At 43.1% G+C, this 20,385-nt stretch overlaps 1 long non-coding RNA gene across 1 annotated transcript in view; it reads left to right on the top strand.

Moving 5' to 3' along the window:
* Positions 1–443: 443 nt before the first annotated feature.
* LOC113903546 overlaps positions 444–20,385 on the top strand; it is a 92,212-nt gene continuing 72,270 nt past the window's right edge. Inside the window, exons 1-2 of the long non-coding RNA XR_003514171.1 lie at positions 444–550; positions 3,913–4,047. This is a non-coding gene — a long non-coding RNA (uncharacterized LOC113903546). The remainder of the gene's footprint in view (positions 551–3,912; positions 4,048–20,385) is intronic.

Below are 20,385 nucleotides of genomic sequence, written 5' to 3'. Positions count from 1 at the left end.
ATCTCAGTTCCCTGATAAGGGATTGAACCCAGGCCAAGGCAGTGAAAGCCTGGAATCCTAGGCACCAGGGATCTCCCTTACCATATTTTTAAATATACCCTTTTAAAAATAAGGAAACCTAGGGACTTCCCTAGTGGTCAGTGACTAAAACTCCATGTTCCCAATGCAGGGTGCCTGAGTTCAATCCCTGATCAGGGAATTAGATCCCACATGCTATAGCTAACAATCCCATATACCTCAACTAAGACCCAGCTCAGCCAAATAAATAAATACATATTTCAGAAAGTGAATAAATAAAAATAAGGAAACCTAAATTTGATGGGGTTAAGTAACTTGCAAGAATTTACTTGCAGGAGGTATGTGGTGAAAACAGGGTCAATCACAGGATGTCTGATTCCTCAGAACTTACTTTTTCTATCAATCTATTTCTCTTTTCTAGGTTTGGGACAAGACACTATATCAGATTATTTGAAAAGTCAATACAAGGAAGCACTGAAAGAAGTGAGAGGGCCCAAAGGCAACAATACCCAGTAGCAACAAGCAAACCCAGGTACCGGATGTGGGTTTCTAATACCATTCTCCAGTAGAAGGAACTAGGGTCTTTGGAGAAACAGCTAATCCTGGGAGCAGGTAATAGACAAGATTAACCTGGGGTATCTTGTAGCAAGAAAATAAGGAAGTACTCAAAAACCAAACTGATGGAGTTTATCAAGGGGAGGCAAGAATCAACTGAAAGAGCTCCCAAAGGCTACTTGAAAAGCAAAATAAGTAATATAGTATTGGATTATAACTCGAGGTGTAAAGTAAATCATTATGAGCCCTGAGGTATGAGGCCTGAATTGTGTCCCGCCCACCCAAAGAAAAATTATTTGCTGAAGCCCTAATCCCCAATGACACTATATTTGGAAATAGGACCTTTAAGGAAGTAAATAAGCCTAAATTAGATCATAAAGATGGGGCCCTATTCCAAAAGGACTAGTGCCCTTTTAAGAGGAGGAGATACCAGAAATCTTTCTCCCTCAGAACGTGCGCCGTGAGCATGCAGTGAGAAGGCAGCCATCTGCAAACCAAGGAGAGAGGTCTCATTAGGAATCAACCCTACTGATCTTAGACTTCCAGCCATCAGGATGGTGAGAAAATGAATTTCTATTTTTTAAGCTGCCAGTCACTGTTATGGCAGTGCTAGTAGACTAATACAAGTCCATACCATACCAATATAAATGATTGAGCAAATAAATAAGTGGAAAGAAGAGACAAATACCTATACATTAGAAACTTAAAAAAAAAATGTATGTGGACACTGTCCCCTTGAGGAAGTAGAACATAGCTCTCTACACTGGGTTCGATGACTTTCTTCCAAAGACATAGTATGGAAAGGGCGTAACAGTACAGAAGATTGACATCATCAGTGGTAAGGCAAGCTGATAACGTACCCTTAATATGATCTGGTAAGAAGGACACTTGTCTTCCTCCTCCAAACTAAAATTCCTGTCAAGTCAAAAGAAAAACATCAGACAAACCCAAATTGAGGGACAGTTTACAAAATACCTGCCCAGATTTCTCCTAAGTGTCAAGGTGACCCAAATGAAGGAAAGTCTAAAACTGTCACAGTTTAATGGATCCTAAGCAGATTTGATGACTAAATGTGATGTGGCACTCTGGATGGAATCTTGTAGCAGACAAAGGACTAGGTAAAAACTGAAGACATCTGAATAAGGTATGAGCTTCAGTTACTAACTGTCAAATTGGTTCATTGGTCCTGACAAATGTATCAAACTCATGTTTGATGGTAGCAGAGGATACTAGGTACAGGATATATATGGCAACTGCTTAGATATCTATGTATTTTGGTAAGCTTTCTGTAAATATACAACTATTCTAAATGAAAAGTCTATTTAAAGGAATTCCCTGGTGGTCCAGTGGCTAAGACTCTGTGCTCCCGAAGCGGGGGGCCCAGGTTTAATCCCTGGTCAGGCAGCTAGATCCCACCTGCCACAACTAAGACTTGGCATTGCCAAATAAATACATATTTTTAAAAGTCTATTTTAAACAAATATGCAAAACGGTGTTTTTGTTATATCTTCCACATGACTTCTGTCTTATATTGTTTCTCTGAATATTCCAAAGTGAGGATTCACTTATCTTGGGAACAGAGTTTAGCTTAGTTTTGTTTCTTCTCACAAAACAGGACCCATTTTTGCAGTCAATATTGTGCCACATCTTGGCAGGAATCCAGCAGATGAGGCAGGGGAGGACCAGTATAAGTTTGAGCATGTTTATCTGTATGAGTAAGTAATTCCTGTAGGTATATTTTAAAGATGCATGTGAGTCCCCATATCTGAAACATCTCCACAGTTTTATTCCTCCTCTTGTAATTTTTTTCTCTTTCTGTAGATGACCTCTGAAAATCCCAGAAAACAATATTTGCTTTTAGATGGTTGGGATTGAATCCTCTATTGTCTTTTTTTCCCTTTGAATCCTCTTGTTCTTTTTTTCCCACAGAGAAACTCCCAGATTTTTCTTTTTATTTTAAGATTATGTTACTGAACCAGATGATCCAGTTTCGCCTTTTGCTTCTCAGGCTCAAAAAGAAAAAAAAAAAAAAGCCTGTGCTGTGGGATTTAGCAAACACTTCACTCTCTTCTCTTCCAGACCCTGTCAGCTGCACAGTTCCAACAGCAGTCAAAGTGGATCTACAGCTCCAAACCCCATTCCTTCTGGATTTTCGTGCTGGCCGCCAACCAAGAACTGGCTCCAGCTGTACTGGCCCCTAATTTCTTTAACTCTTTCCTCTTCTTTATTCTGGTGTTGAGAGAGCAAAGGAGATTCATTTGCAAGTATTTATTGAGCACCAGTCACTGAGGACAGCAGTAAATAAGGCAGGTGAGGTCCCTGCCCATAGAAGCCACATTCTGAAAGATGGATAGCATCATGGCACACTTATTACTGCTAGAAGAGTTACTTGAATGAATGTTTTCATTAGTCCTGATGATGGAGATGCTAATTGTTATTCTCATTTATGAGACATAGACGCCAATGACTTACCCAACATCAGGCAGCTAGTTAGTGATGGAGATACAATTATTTTCTTTTACTGATTTTATTTATTTATTTATTTTTGGCTGTGCTGGGTCTTCGCTGCTGCACGAGGTTTTCTCTAGCTGCAGTGAGGGGGGGCTTCTCATCGCAGTGGCTTCTCCTGCTGTGCAGCATGGGCTCTAGGGTGCGTAGGCTTCAGTAGTTGTGGCTCCCGGACTCTAGCGCACAGGCTCAGTTGCCCTTGGGCATGTAAGATCCTCCAGGACCAAGGATCGAATCTGTGTCTCCTGCTCTGGCAGGCAGACTCTCCACCACTGAGCCACCAGGGTAGTCCCTGGAGATACAACTTAAATCAAAGGTCTCAGATTCCAGAACACTTGGATTCCTAACCATGATAATATCCATAAAATTGTTCTTTTGCGTAGATACTGTCTGATTGCTGTCTTGCTCTTTCCACTCTTAAAAGTATGCTGCTTCTAAAAAAATATCTGTAATGTCTAATGACAATTATAAAAATAAAAAGTGGCTTTTTTTTTTAAGAAAATGGTGCCATTCGCATTCAATAGTTGCTTTTGTAGCATGCGCTACCTCTCTTTCCTATTTCTATAGTGAACCTCCCCACCACCCCACCCCACCCCTCCCTCTGCCTCTCTGCAGAATATTCAGGTGTTTCAGGTTTGATGAACCCAGCAGGAATTCCACGGATAGATTGGCATAATTTAACAGCCCTCTTGCATCTTTCTGGCCACATGATAGGTTGGGAAGGAGCTTGTACCTCGGGCATAAGCCAATCAGTGCCTATCATTCTAATAGCTGACGTGATTGGTTTATAGAACTATAGACGCGACGTGAGACACTTGCTTTCTCCTCCAGGGTGGGAAGGAGGTGGTATCTAACTCCAGTTTTTGTTGGCCCCCATTCTGGAGGAGGAACTGAAAGCTCGGATTCATGGAGCTCAATTTCTGACCGCACCGCATCTGACGACGTCCTCACTCATTGACATTTCAGGTGAGCGACCCCTAAATACTCTTTCATGTTGAAGTCACTTTGACTTGGAGGTTCTTTTTGTTTCATTCAAAAATGTGCTATCCGACACAAATAATTGCTTTTATTAGGGATATAAACCTAAATATTTAAGTAGATTAAAAAAAAAAACCTTCACAAGAAACTAAAAGAAACAAACAAAGCCCCCACGGAATTATCCAGAGAACATTCCAATGTCCAGAGAACATTTGCAGACAAATTTGAATCTCTGACTTAAGTGAAAAAAAAAAAGTAAAATACACCTAGACCGTGGTAGATTCGTTTGTTTTACACGTGAAGGTAATCAAGACTGTGGTTAATAACTTGGGCCCAGATGTACCAGATGCTCAGTTAATTGGCCCCCACTCAGCTGGGTTCACCTTGTAGTACACAATTGTCTTGGATTTTGTTGCTAAAAACACGCCTGTTTTTGCCAAACAACACTGTTCTGGAGATTTGCCACCCCAAACACAGAAAGCTTGCTGTGATGAAGATTTGTGCCATTGGTGAGACCAGAAAACACCACTACATTGTAATAATGCCAGAGCAACACGTCAGCTTGTGTGTCTTCAATTAATCACGCATTAGACAGATTTCAAACAGCAGCTTCGTTCTCATTAACTAGCCGCTGAGCGTGGAGATGCTAGCTGTGCATTAGGAGCTGAAGGTGGACAGGAAGTTGCATTCTGGCTGACTGTGTACCCGCCCTTCCAAGGACATTCTCTCTGTGTCCAACTTAGTGTTCTGCGGAGGTTTTAGCCTCTGAGGACACAAGGCCAAAGCTAATCAGGAATCAGTTGTTACATAGCAAGGCTCAACTTTGACCACATTGGGGAGATGGCAATCTGGAGAGATGGCAGTTGTCTCTAATCTGAGACAAATCACGATGTTTTCAGCTTCCCTGTTAGGTTGGTTGGCCCAGGAGGGCCCTGTAGGATAACACAGTGAATATGGCAGCTCTCCAGTCTGCTCTTAAAATGTTGAGGAAATAGAGGTCTGGCTGGCAGTGAACAAACAGATGGTTAGAAGCTTTTACCTTCCTTATTTAGTTATTAACTAATTTTTGGCTGTGCTGGGTCTTCATTGCCGTGTGCTTTTATCTAGTCTCAGCAAGCGCGGACTACTCTCTAGCGGTGGTGACTGGCTTTTCATTGTGGTGGCTTCTCTGTTGTGGACCATGGGCTCTAGGGCAACTCAGGCTTCAGTAGATGCAGTTCCCAGACTCTGGCCCACAGGCTTAATATTTCTAGCACACAGGCTTAGCTGCTCCACGGCATGTGGGGTCTTCCCGGCACCAGGGATTGAACCCATGTCCCTGCATTGACAGGTGAATTCTTCACCAGTGAGTCACCAGGGAAGCCCTTATCTTCCTTTTTTAAAATGAATTTTTATTGGTGTAGAGTTGATATTACAGGCTTCCTTTACCACTGGTGGTTCAGTGGTAAATAATCCACCTGCAATCCAGGAGATGCAGAAGACACAGGTTCAGTCCCTGGGTCAGGAAGATCCCCTGGAGGAGGAAACGACAACCCACCCCATTACTCTCATGGGGATAATCCTAAAACAGGAGCCTGGTGGGCTCTAGTCCATGGGGTCACAAAGAGTCAGACGTGACCGAGCGTAGTTGATTTACAGTGTTGCATTTGTTTCTGCTGTGTGGCCAAGTGAATCAGCTGTACGTATACATACATCCACCCTTTTTTAGATTCTACTCCCATATAGGTCATTACAGAGTATTGGATAGAGTACCCTGTCAGCAATGGAAACTTACTGCTAAGATTTCTTTGTGATCAGTAAAATTTCTCCTACAGATTTTGATAAAATATTTGAAGGGCTTAAGTGCACTTCCAGAGTGTGAATTCCTTTTACCTTCCATTTTTAATTTTAAACTTTAAAAGATGTTAACATCTGTATCTGATAATTGGGCTGTGGATAGGCGTAAATCATGTATTTAGTCCCATAGGAGTAAAATATACCTGGATCTCTGCCCTGTTCTCTTAAAACTAAAGAGGGTGAAACTTTTGTCAAGTTCAAGTGTGGCTTCCTCTGCAAGCAATGCCTGAGCTCTGAACACATGGTGCTACCAAAGCCAGTGTTTATGGGTTGTGTGGAGCTTGGAACGTGTTCTTTCATAGGAACAAATGGAATTAGCGAAAGGCCAGCCCACCTGGTGTGCTCATAATGGCCTCATAAGGGAACCATTTATTACAAAACCCAACCACGCTGTTAACAGTGCTTCTGGCGGAAAATGGTTCAGACCACACTCGGGTTGTTATCCTTCTGTTTGGCTGCAGTAGGTTTGGGATCTTTGGCTGTTGCGTAGGACACAGCTGTGTGGAGAAGGTTGTAGATGGGTGGGAATAGACAAGGAGTCACTGGTGGCTCAGTGGTAAAGAATCGGCCTGCCAATGCAGGGTTTGATCCCTGGGTTGGGAAGATCCCTGGGAGAATGAAATGGCTACCCACTCCAGTATTCTTGCCTGGGAAATCCCATGGACAGAGGGACCTGGTGGGCTATAGTGCATGGGGACGCAAAGAGTCAGACATGACTGAGCGACTATCACTTTTTTTCACTTTCAAGTATGCAAGCCAGTAGGATTGAGGGACTGTGAATGAGGCGGGTAGAGAACCGGGGGATGAGAAATCCAGATGCTCCTAAGCCTTAGTGTCTCTGCTTATGATATGTCTCCTTAAAAAAAAATCATTGAGGAGAATAACAAGGATGCAGATTTTCCTAAGGTCACCTCATAGACAAAGGAGATGCTGCTGCTAAGTCGCTTCAGTCGTGTCCAACTCTGTGCGACCCCATAGACGGCAGCCCACCAGGCTCCTCTGTCCATGGGATTCTCCAGGCAAGAACACTGGAGTGGGTTGCCATTTCCTCCTCCAATGCATGAAAGTGAAAAGTCAAAGTGAAGTCGAGCAGTTGTGTCCGACTCCTAGCGACCCCGTGGACTGCCACCTACCAGGCTCCTCCGTCCATGGGATTTTCCAGGAAAGAGTACTGGAGTGGGGTGCCATTGCCTTCTCCAAGACAAAGGAGATGATGGGGCATTAATTCAATTCAGAGAATTGGGGTTTCCTGGAATCTCAGGAATTGATATAAGCCTGGGCTCTTCTAACACGGTTGTTACTGACCAGGATTCTTGCCTCCTTTATCAATAGAAAAGGCCAGACAAAAAATTCAGGCAAGGCTTTATTGGGGTCCCTGCTGCAGCAGTGGGGGAGGCAGAACAAAAAACAAGTTCCTTTGCTCACTCCCCAAGGAGAGGTGAGCTGATTTCTTACATGAGGTGAGGGTAGCAGTGTGTCCAGAGGTCAGGCTGGAGGGGTGATTTTGGTGATTTGCCCACCGCTTTGGTGCTATTGTGTGAAGGGGGCATGCGCAGTCTAGCAGTTGGGTTTTTTTTTTTGTCTCTGTGTATCTTTTGTCCAGAATTTGCCCCAGCTGTGCATACACATAGTTATTTTTAGTCCCTTATGGTTTCTTAGCATTTTGTTGCTTGAGGAGATGTTTGTCCAGGTACAAGCATTGCAGCACAGCAGTAAAGGATCCCAGGTCCCAGGCCTTTCTCAAAATGAACTATGGAACTCTGACTTTGAACACCTCATCAGATTTTTGTGTATTGGGATTTTCTTCCATTACGGCCATCAGAAAGAAAAGTCAAAATTGAGTAGATGTCAAACATTACCTCGACATGAACATCACTGTAACCAGGACCTCGTTATAATTTCATCTTCTTATTCAAGGCCAAACAAAGTTCAGCTGTTTGCTGAAACATGAGCAGAGGTAAGATTTTCTTTATTATTTGTGAATTTTAGTTTAGTTCAATTTTTATTTTGTGAAAGTGAAAGTGAAGTCGTTCAGTCGTGTCTGGCTCTTTGCGAACCCATGGACTGTAGCCTACCAGGCTCTTCAGTCTATGGAATTTTCCAGGCAAGAGTACTGGAGTGGGTTGCCATTTCCTTCTCCAGGGCATCTTCCCAACCCAGGGATCGAACCCGGTCTCCCGCACTGCGGGCAGATGCTTTACCATCTGAGCTACCAAGGACGCACTTATTCCTTATTTCAGGAAGTATGCATTAATTGGAGAAGGCAATGGCACCCCACTCCAGTACTCTTGCCTGGAAAATCCCATGGATGGAGGAGCCTGGTAGGCTGCAGTCCATGGGGTTGCTAAGAGTCGGACACAACTGAACGACTTCACTTTCACTTTTCACTTTCAGGTAGTGGAGAAGGAAATGGCAACCTACTCCAGTATTCTTGCCTGGCGAATCCCAGGGATGGGGGAGCCTGGTGGGCTGCCATCTATGGGGTCGCACAGAGTCTGACATGACTGAAGCGACTTAGCAGTAGCAGCAGCATACATTAATTTTTACATGAAAAACACAGCTATACACCTTTGAAGTAGTGGATCTTTGCAAACAAAAATCATCTACAATGAAGTAAAATATAAAGCATTTTTCTTGGGAGAAAAGTCCACACTTTTCATGAGCTCCTTGAAGTATTCATGCACCTCAATCGTTGAGATTCATTGCCCTGCAAGAATGAAAATACAGTCATTAATAATGGGTCCACTTTATAGTTATAATGGGATGAGTGGGTTCTGAGAGGAGCTGGAGATTTTTCGGCAGCATTCAACATGATGAAAACTTTAAGGCTTACTCATTTGAAAGTAGTAAATCCCTCCATTCCTATTATAAGATGATAGTATATTTGTGGGGTTTTGTTGTTGTTCAGTCACTCAGTCATGTCCAACTCTTTGCAACTCCATGGACTGCAGAATGCCAGGCTTCCCTGTCCTTCACCATCTCCCAGAGCTTGCTCAAACTCGCATCCATTGAGTCAGTGATGCCATCCAACCATATTATCCTCTGTTGTTCCCTTCTCCTCTTGCCCCCAGTCCCTCCCAGCATCAGGGTCTTTTCCAATGAGTCGGCTCTTTGCCTCAGGTGGCCAAAGTATTGGAGCTTCAGCTTCAGCCCTTCCAGTAAATATTCAAGGTTGATTTAAGTTTGAATTTTTATTTTAAAAATTTATTTTATTCAAGTATTGATTTACAGTGTTGTGTTCATTTCTGCTGCACAGAGAAGTGGTTCAGTTATATATATATATATATATATATACACACACACATTCTTTTTCATGTTCTTTTCCATATGGTTTATCACCAGATATTGAATATAGTTCCCTGTGCTATATTGTAGGACCTTGTTGTTTACCTGTGGGGTTTTAACCTATGACTTGATTTATGAAAGAGAATAATGTTTGTAATATATATTTGTATATAACATGATATTTTAGATATTTAAAGATTATATATATAATTATACATATCAGTTATCTGAGCAGATAATAATCCCTGATTATTTTTATTTCTTGCTATAACACTTGGTCCAGGTTATTGTTAAGGAAAAAGCGTAGCTTTCCGCCATCTTTCCATATGGCCATCATGGTGCGCAGGAAGGTCTGGCTGATGCTCTCAACAGTATCAACAGTGCCAGCAAGAGAGGCAAACCCCAGGTTCTTATTAGGCTGTCCTGTCATCATCTGGTTTCTAGTTATTGATGGTGAAGCATGGTTGCCTTGGCGAGTGTGAAATCACTGATGATCACAGAGTTGTGAAAACTGCTGGGAACCTTACAGGCAGGTGAAGCAAGTGTGGCGTGCCCAAATTTTATGTGCATCAGCCCCAGATTTGATGTGCATCTCAGAGATCTAGAAAAAGGGCAGAATGACCTGATCCTGTCGTATCAGTCTGGTTTCATTGTACTGACAGCCTTGGCTTGCATCATGGACCATGAAGAAGCAACACAAAAACACACAGGGGGGAAAATCCTGTGATTCTTTTGCTAAGGATGTAAAACATCTGTGCAAATAAAGTGCCTCAACAGGCAAAAAAAAGAAAAAGTATAATATGTAAGCTCTTTAAAACTGGGAACTCTACCTTCCATGTTCTTTGAAGCTCCGTAAGACCTAACCTCTTACTCTATATCCTTTCATATAAATCAGAATCTATTCAACATCCTGGTAGTATAAGTACTTATTCATGGCCTGGTTACCTATCTTTACATGTTTGGTTTTTTTAATGAGAAATGTCTATAAAGTACTTTTTCATATCCCAAACTATGAGAATTGCCTCAAGACAAAGTCCTTGTGGAATTGTTTGAGTTGTGAGATGCATTAGCTTGTTTATTTTGCCATGTGGGTTGTGGGATCTTTGTTTGTCAAGTAGAGATCAAACCTGGGCCCTCAGCAGTGAAAATTCAGAGTCCTAACCACTGGACTGCCAGGGAACCACTGGCACCTCCTTAATGTTCTAGTTATTCTCCTTGGGTGTTGCTCTATTTGTCAATATCCTGTTGTCGTTCAGTCGCTAAGTTGTGTGGCCAACTCTGTGTGACCCCATGGACTGCAGCATGCCAGGCTTCCCTGTACTTCCCTAAATCCTGGAGTTTCTGCAAACTCATGTCCATTGTGTTAGTGATGCTATCCAACCATTTCATCCTCTGCTGCCCCCTTCTCCTTTTGCCTTTAATCTTTCCCAGCATCACGGTCTTTTCCAATGAGCCTGCTCTTTGCCTCAGGTGACCAAAGTATTGGAGCTTCAACTTCAGCATCAGTCCTTCCAATGATTATTCAGGGTTGATTTCCTTTAGGATTGACTAGTTTGATCTCCTTCCACTCCAAGGGAATCTCAAGGGTCTTCTCCAGCAGCACAATTTGAAAGCATCAGTTCTTAGCTGCTCAGTTTTCCTTACAGTCCAACTCTCATATCCATACATGACTACTGGGAAAAATCATAGCTTTGACTATACACACCTTTGTTGGCAAAGTGATGTCTAAGCTCTTTTAGTACACTGTCTAGGTTTGTCATAGCTTTTCTTCCAAGGAGCGAGCATCTTTTAATTACATGTCTTCAGTCACCATCCACAGTGATCTTGGAGCCTAAAAATGTCTGTCACTGTTTCCATTTTTCCCACATCTGTTTGCCATGAAGTGATGGGACTGGATACCATGATCTTTGTTTTTGGAATATTGAGCTTCAGGCCAGCTTTTTCACTTTCCTCTTTCACCTTCATCAAGAGGCTCTTTAGTTACTCTTTGCCTTCTGCCATTGGAGTGATATCATCTGCATATCTGAGGTTGCTGATATTTCTCCCAGTAGTTTTGATTCCAGGTTGTGTTTCATCAAGCCCAGAATTTTGCATGATGTACTCTGCACATAGGGCTTCCCTGGTGGCTCAGCTGATAAAGAATCCTCCTGCAATGTGGGAGACCTGGTTTTGATCCCTGGGTTGGGAAGATCCCATGGAGGAAGAAACAGCTACCCACTCCAGTATTCTGGCCTGGAGAATTCCATGGACTGTATAGTCCACGGGGTTGCAAAGAGTCGAACACGACTGAGTGACTTTCACACTTTTTACTCTGTATATAAGTTAAATTAAGTAAGGTGACGATATACAGCCTTGACGTATTCCTTTCCCAATTTTGAACCAGTCCATTGTTCTAACTTCTGCTTCTTGACCTGCATACAGATTTCTCAGGAGGCAGGTAAGATGGCCTGGTATTCCCATCTCTTTAAGAACTGTTCACAGTTTTCTGTGATCCACACAGTCAAAGGCTTTAGCATAGTCCATAAAGTAGAAATAGATTTTTTTTGGAATTTCCTTGCTTGTTCTGTGATCCAATGGATGTTGGCAATTTGATCTCTGGTTCCTCTGCCCTTTCTAAATCCAACTTGCATATCTGAAAGTTATCTGTTCATGTACTGCTGAGGCCTAGCTGGAAGGATTTTGAACATTATCCTGCTATCATGTGAAATAAGCACAGTTGTATGGTAGTTTGAACATTCTTTGGCATCGCCCTTCTTTGGGGCCAGGGCTTCCAAAGCAGTAAAGTAGCACAGCAGTAAAGAATATGCCTGCCAATGCAGGAGATGAAAGAGACGTGGGTTCGATCACTAGGTCAGGAGCAAAGGGCAACCCACTCCAGTATTCTTACCTGGAGAATTCCGTGGACATTCCACGGGTTCGTAAAGAGTTGGACACGACTGAGCAGCTAACACTTTCCCTTCCTTGGGGTTGGAATAAAAACTGACCTTTCCAGTCCTGTGTCCACTACTGAGTTTTCTAAATTTGCTGAAATATTAAGTGCAATACTTTGACAGCATCATCTTTTAGGATTTGAAATAGCTCAGATGGAATTGCATCACTTCCACTGGCTTTGTTTGTAGTAATGCTTCCTAAGGCCCACTTGACTTCACACTCCAGTATGTCTGACTCTAGGTGAGTGAGCATACCATTGTGGTTATCGAGGTCATTAAGACCTTTTTTGTACAGTTCTTCTGTGTATTCTTGCCACCTCTTCTTGATCTCTTCTGCTTCTGTTAGGTCCTTACCATTTCTGTCCTTTATCATGCCCATCCTTACATATCCTTGTCAATATCCTGTTAATCCTTTTAATTCTTTCTGATATTCCCTCATTATCAGCTTTGTGCACATTACCAACTTTCTATTATCACAGGCTTCCTGAAATTCCCCCATGCTCCAGTCTCCTTACTGGGCAAAAAAACGTTAAAAATATAAGCATTTGATGGTCATCATCTGAGCATCGACTCTCTAGATGTCAAGCAGTGGGGTAGGTTTGGGGATAAGATGCAGTCTCTGCCACCAACAAGTTAAAAATCCAGACAGATTAAACAGCCTGGTAGAATCCTCTAGGATGCTGTCTCTCTGCTAGGAAGGAAAAGGGTTGTTATGAATGAGTAATTTAGGTGTCACTACCCTGCCAAATTTTAACTATCACATGTGCCCCCAAGTGTGGTATGGGTGCTAAGTAAATATGCCATTCCCCAGTCTCATTTTACAGAGGGCCAATTAGACAGGCAGAGACAGTGGCCATTTTATAAATGAATTCATTTCAAAAATTTATCACTCTGAGATCATTCCAATTTTCCTACAAAAAAAAATCCCACTCCTTTTTGACCACTGTGATGATACGTGTTCATGCTTACAAAAAGATTGCTTTGGACTTGATTTAATTAGCAATCAGTCAGTCTACAAAAGTTTCCTGAGCAGAGGTTGTTATGTGCCAGATTCTGGGGATACCACAGAGAACAAAACCAAGACCCTGGTCTCAGGGGTCTACAGCCTGCTGGGTAGCGAGATGGGGGATCGGTTATATTGTTCTTCAACTCACTTCTCTTAGGCTTGGTCTGATTTACTTCACATCATGTAAGTTCTTTAGATCACTGGTTGGGTTTGTCAGTGCAAGCAAACTTGGAACTCAGAACTTCCAAATCTGCAGGGTATGACAAGACCCCTCATGGTGGCTCACCAGCAGCAGCGATAATGGGTTCTCTGCTCTCCTGTTGGTTTTACTGGCTTTGTGCATGCGTGCTAAGTTGCTTCGGTCGTTTCTGACTCTTTGCAACCCCATGGACTGTAGCCTGCCAGACTCCTCTGTCCATGGGATTCTCCAGGCAAGAATACTGGAGTGGGTTGCCATTAGCTCCTCAAGGGGATCTTCCTGACCCAGGGATTGAACCTGCGTCTCTTATGTCTCCTGCATTGGCAAGCAGATTTTTTACCACTAGCACCACCTGGGAAGCTTGTTACTGGCTTTGGATGGGTCACTTTTCAGTAGAGAGACAGTGGTGACCTTAACTGCCCTGGATTGAGACACAATAGTCTTCTTCTACCAAAATCTTCTACAGGATAGACTCTCCTATTCATGTGTAGTCCTGTGAAACTCATAAAGGTGGACATGATCCACAGTGTTACTCTTAAGAGTTTTTCCAGAGAGATTTTAATTTGACTTCTGGGAAAACAAATGGTAAACAAAAGCCTGGGATATAGCCCTCAAAGCATTGAAAAGCCAGTATTCCAGCAGAGTGGAGTTTGAAGTATGCGAGAGTCCACTCTTGGCCTCACTCTAATAGAGATGATGCTTTGCTCCAACTCATTGGGAAGATGACACATCTCTCCATCCTTATTCAGAACCCTGTGCTAATGTGTGCTAGAAATAAGGAGTCTATTCAGATGGCAGTGTTAGTCTCTCTCATTCTTTCTAACACTGTGACTTTCAGAGAGAATGACTCCCATTCTGGCCAGGTGGTGTTTTAAGGATTTGGGGTCTATCTATACCTAGTTCTTTTAGCCACCACCCTACAACCTGGGGAAGGACACCCCTGCTACTGACTTCTGGCACCTGATACTCTCTGATGCTTGAGGAGTGATGGTCTTCTAGGCTGATTAGTGTACCCATTTGGCACTGTGATGGTTCATTTTATGTGTCCATTTAGCTGGACTGTAGTGCCCAGATATTTGGTCAAACATTAACCTGGGTGTGTCTGTGAGAGTGTTTATGCATGAGATTAACATTTAAATGGGTGGACTTTGAGTAAAACAGATTGCCCTCCCTCATGTGGGTGGGCCTTATCTAATCAGATGAAGGCCTGAATAGAATGAAAGATTGACTTCCCCCATGTAAGAGGGAATTCTGCCAGCAGACAGCTTTTGGACTTCAACTGCAACACTGATTTTTTTCTTGAGTCTCCAGCCTGCGAGCCCACCCTTCAGATTTTGGTCTTGCTAACCTCCATAATTGTGTGAGCCAATTCCTTAAAATACATCTCTTTCCATCTCACTACACTGCTCTCACTCTCCTGTGTACACGCTATCTACACACACGCAGTATATCCTAGTGGTTCTGTTCTCCAGGGAACTCTGATATACTTGGTAGCCCAAATATCTGTTGACTAAGTGTCCTCACAGGGAGTCCTTTTAGCCCCAAAACTTTGTGATGAGATAACTCTCAGTGATGGCTTATGTATCATGGCCCCTGCCTGAAATGAAGAGGCAGTCATGGAATTTGGAGGGTGCAAAAGAAAAAGAAAATATGGATGAAGGATTGTTCTACACAGCCACCTAGGGAGGCTGAGCCCATGTCCTCTGCTGGTGCAATGGCAGTACCCCAGCTGACCCCTGATCCCATTCAAAACATAAAATGTGATCCACCTTTTTGAGTGGCCTTCTATCTGTCATGACATTATATTATGCTGCCAACTCATGGACAATCCATGGATTGATTGACTGAGTTGTTTAGAATCTGAACCATTGGAACCTGTTCTTGTCTTCATCAAATTGAGCAGTCAACATCAGGAACTTTGAAATGCAGTGTGACCTACTGACAAAGAAGGATGTGGTGGCAACAATAAACTGTCAATGAGCTCTTCTTCTACCAGAGCTCACAAGGAGGATGTTTTCATGGGTGGGCATGTAGGTGGCTGGCAAAGGTTAATAATCTCCTCGTACCTTGGCATGACTGGGTGCTGAGATTACATTTTTTCCTTTTCTTTCCTATGGGGATATTCTTCAGAAGAAGGTGACTCTCAGCTAATCCTCCCTGCAGTCATCTCCCTTGTCAAAGAGCTTTAATTTCTTAGAGCTGTTCTGCTTCTCCTCCTTCCCCTCTCCTCCCATTATTATCAGAGTTAAGCTTTGTTTCCACTGTTGGTTCTTGTTCTGATGGCAAGTATGTATAAGCCATGGACTTATTTACTCAGTCAAATCCATTCAGAAGAGCAGTGATTCAAATCTTGTTGGTACCACCTTATTTAACTTAGGGAATTAAATACTTAGGGATAAAAGATGTATCTGGCTAGCTCAAGATGACCAGAAGAAGGTTCTTTATACTTAATGATATATTTCAAAAAATTACTGATACCTAATTTTAACCATGTCCACTGTAACTTTCTCTTCTCTTCCAAGAAAGATAATTGAAATAATATTCTTGGGGAAGCACTGAGCACAGACTAAAATGTATTATTCTTTCCCTGGTACCACCTAAAGGGAGATAATCTCACACAGAATTAAGTATTGGGTTGGCCAAAAAGTTCCTTTGGGTTCTTCTGTAACAGTCATGAAATAAGCCAAATGAGCTTTTTGGCTAATCCAATACTTGCCTTCTAGCCACATGGTGAAGGTATATTTATCTACTCACCACTGGATCAACAGCTGTCACCCTTTTTGTTAAGATCTTCTGCTACCTACCACATTTGATCATGGATTTCCTGGCCCCATATATCTCCACAGTTTAGCTGACTGCATAATACCAGAATTCAGTCCTCATTTTGTACCCTAATTTTGTAGAGCACTGTTCAAGAATAGTAGTTCTCCACCCAAGCTATGCCTGAGAATCACTTGTGGAGTTTGAAAATGCATGTGCGCCAAGGCTCTACCCCTGAATATTCTGATTCCGTAGGTCAAGGATGGGTCCCAAGCATCTGTAGTGTTAATATCCCAGGTGATTCTGTGGTCAGACCAAACAGCTGACTGTCCTAGACCTTCTGGTTCCATCTGCCCACTCTACACAGACCATCAGCCACATGGCTTGCATCAGTTAATATGCAAGTGAGAACTCCAGAGTAGCACCTCTTGCTGAAAAAGACATGGGCTCTTTGTATTCACAACAGAATTCAGTTGTAATGACTCACCATGTCTCACTGGCCAGAATCCTCCCTTTGGTATCCATCAGTGTTCCACTTCTGCTGGTCCTTTGTCATCCCTGGCACTACTGTTACCCTAACAGCTGGTCAGTATTAAGGAAGCTGTCAGCATATACATATAAGGAGTTTTAGAACTAATGCTAGACTCTGGGGGGATTTGTGAGTCTGGGCTGGCCTCCAGACACAATGTAATTCTGCTCGAGCCAGCTGCTAGAAGACCGCAACTTCTGGGTCTCCAGAGTAACAGGAGATGCTGTCTTCAAGGTCTTCAGACCTCCATGCATTCTGTTAATGTTCATCTAGATCACTAAGACCCAGACTCCCTTCTCCACTTGAGATCCCTGAGTGTGTGCTGGAAGAGGTTCTGAGCATCCAATGGCACTAAAATCAGTCAGAGACATAGGCATGGGAACTCCTCTTTCACCTTAGAAATGTGCTAGGATGCATTAGGGTTGACCCTGGGAAGAGTGCATCCCTCCTTCTTGATGGGAAAGGGTCACACCTGGTGGGAGGCGATGTCTACATTCAGTGAACCCTTTGATGACTCAGCCCACTAAAACTCGTAGGTGCAATTCTTTTCAATAAAAGCTACTGCAGCTGTTGTCTTTGACATGGGGAATGTTCCTAAACTCTGTGCCTATCCTCTGGTTTCACTTATCCTGGCTTCTTTGCATTCTAGCCAGTGGCCACCCTCATACCTATATTTTCTCTCCATCTCTTCTCTTTCTCTACTTCTAGCCTCTTTGGATGGAATTTCTGATTGGATGTTCTACAGCAGGGGTTCCTAACCTCCAGATCCAATGCCTAATGATCTGAGGTGGAGCTGATGTAGTAATAATAGAAGTAAAAGTGCATGGAACATATAATGCACTTGAATCATCCCAAAACCATTCCCCTACCCCATCTGTGGGAAAAATGTCTTCTATGAAACCAGCCTCTGATGCAAAAAAGGTTGGGGATTGAGATTCTACAGGGTTCTGATTTAAATTCCTCTCAATGGCCACCCACTCCAGTATTCTTGCCTAGAGAGTCCTGTGGATGGAGGAGCCTGGTGGGCTGCTGTCCATAGGGTCACACAGAGTCAGACATGACTGAAATGACTTAGCATGCATGCATGCATTGGAGAAGGAAATGGCAACCCACTCCAGTGTTCTTGCCTGGAGAATCCCAGGGTCAGAGGAGCCTGGTGGGCTGCCATCTATGGGGTCGCACAGAGTCGGACACGACTGAAGCGACTTAGCATGCATGTGTGCAAATGTGCTAGTTCTTGGGTCTCTAGAGGTCAATGACCTTCTCCCCGACACCCTCTCCACGTTTGGAGGATGGAGCATCACAACTCATGCCCAACACCTAAACTTCCATTTTTGAGTGTAGGTGAAGGGGCTACACCCAAAATGTCCTGCAAGACTTAGTAAGAAAATTATTACAACTTCCTGCATGTAGGAAAGAAACCACAGAAGAACACCCAGTCCTAGTGGGATTTCTTCCTCTGATTCCCATAGCAGCTACACCAGGACCAAGCTAATGTTTAATTGCTTCATCATTATTTAACTCTTGACTTACTGTGTCTTTCATCTTACTTGATGGTTAGCCCTTTGGGGTAAGAATAATGTGTTGTGTATACACTGTGTCCCCATAGTACCTGGTAAAGTTTTTTGCTTGGAATATGGGACCAAATTACATCAATATATTTAAACACTAAGAAATATGCAGAGGGCTTCCCCGTTGGCTCATTGGTAAAGAATTCACCTGCCAATGCAGGAGACATGGTTTCAATCCTGGGTCTAGGAAGATCCCACATGCTGTGGAGCAGTGTGCCCACATGCCACAACTACTGAGTCCACGCACTGGACTACTGAAGCCCGAGCACCTGGAGCCTGTGCTGCACAACAAGAGAAGCCATAGCAACGAGAAGCCTGCACGCTGCGACTGGAGAAAGCCCGCATGCAGCAGTGAAGACCCAATGTGGTCAAAATAAATTTTTTAAAAAAGAAACATACAGGTACATATATAACTAGTGCTATATACAGTGGCTGTTTAGTCACTCAGTTGTGTTCAACTGTTTGCAACCCCATGGACTGTGGCCCACCAGGCTCCTTTGTCCTCTGTAGGATTTCCCAGGCAAAAATACTGGAGTGGGTTGCCATTTTCTTCTCCAGAGGATCTTCCTGACCCAGGGATTGAACCCGCATCTCCTTCCTTAGGAGGCAGCTGCTGTATGCAGAGGGAGACATAAATTGGGTGGGCTCAGAGAAATATCTGTGATTTTAAATGAAATGTACTAGTTAAATAATCAGAGGCCTCTAGGGAAGAGCCCATAAGAATCTATCCAGCCCTTCTAGGAGGGGAGCAGGTGTCTTATAAACCCAACAGAAGGATTTACTAATAATGGCTGAACTCATGCTAAGAAATGAGAGCTGTATACAACTGAGTATGTGCTAAGTCACTTTAGTTGTGTCCAACTCTTTGTGACCCTATGGACTGTAGCCCACCAGGCTCCTATGTCCATGGGATTTCTCAGGCAAGAATACTGGAGTGGGTTGCCATTTCCTTTTCCAGGGAATCTCCCCAACCAGGGATCAAACCTGCTTTTCTTACGTCTCCTGCATTGGCATGTGAGTTCTTTATCACTAGTGCCACCTGGGAAGCAGTGATATATTTTTCCAAATCTCTCCCTCAGAGCTATAAGGAACATCTGGTGGGTTATGGTAACAGACTTTAGTTCCTCATTCATGACCCTGTGGCAGCAGTCACCTAGGTGGGTTAAAGACTCTTGTGTAGGATCTTCTTTCTCCAGCAATTTGATCTGCACCTGCTATGCTGTGACTTTTTTTTTTTTTTTTTGGCTTCCAAGTTCCTAAACACAGAAAATAACCAATCTAATGTCATTGCTCCCAATGTAGTCTCTAACTGATGAATCTTCATGAATTGATTTTTTTTTTTTTAAGAGAAGATTTTGCTTGTCTTCTTGGATTCTGCAAATGCTGGCTAGACCCATTAAATTGACATTACATCTCTCTTTCTTTTCTCTATGTGGATTAACCTGTTTGGGTTCTCCTTGTGGACTTTATTCTCTTTGGACACTGTGGTTCTCTTTGTCCAACTATCATACCCTGGGTTGTTTTAAACAGCTTTGGGGAGGGAGGCAGGGTAATCACTTTCTGCTTCGAGTCTGAGTTGCAAATGGGTTTCTGTCAGTGCTATTGTTGCTGTATCTCAGAATGCAATAGCGCTGATGCATCATCTCCATGCACTCCAGTTGGACTTGAAGACAGACCTGTGGGAGCTGTGGTTGATAGAGGATGAGACGGAGAGTGAGCTGTTGTTTGTAATTGGAGATGAAGGTGGTTTCATGATGGGGAAGGAGTGCATAGTAGCCCTTTAATCCATAAACATAAATAACCCTCTAATCCATAAACAGCTTTGTAAAATCAAAACATGAACAGCCCTTTAAACCATAAACAGTTTTGTAAAATCAAAACAATGCATACAGTTTAATAAGTTTAATAAATGTAGAGCCAGCAGTCGATTCTGGGGCAGGAGAGGTTAAAGAAAAATGTATTAAGGAGTTTCCCGGGTTGTCCAGTGGTTAAGAATCTGCCTTGCAATTCAAAGGACACTGGTTTGATCCCTGGTCCAGGAAGATCCCACCTGCTGTGGAGCAACTAAGCCTGTGTCCCCCAACTACTGACCTTTGTGCTTGTAAACCACAACTACTGAGCCCACGTGCTACAACTACTGAACTCCACACCCTAGAGCCCAGGCTCTCCCCAAGAGATGCCACAGCAATGAGAAGTCGTGCACTGCAGCT

Source organism: Bos indicus x Bos taurus, chromosome 13 (assembly GCF_003369695.1).
Source record: "Bos indicus x Bos taurus breed Angus x Brahman F1 hybrid chromosome 13, Bos_hybrid_MaternalHap_v2.0, whole genome shotgun sequence".
NCBI lineage: Eukaryota > Metazoa > Chordata > Mammalia > Artiodactyla > Bovidae > Bos > Bos indicus x Bos taurus.
The sequence above is the reverse complement of the archived record's forward strand: the minus strand, read 5'-3'. Positions and strand labels throughout refer to the sequence as shown.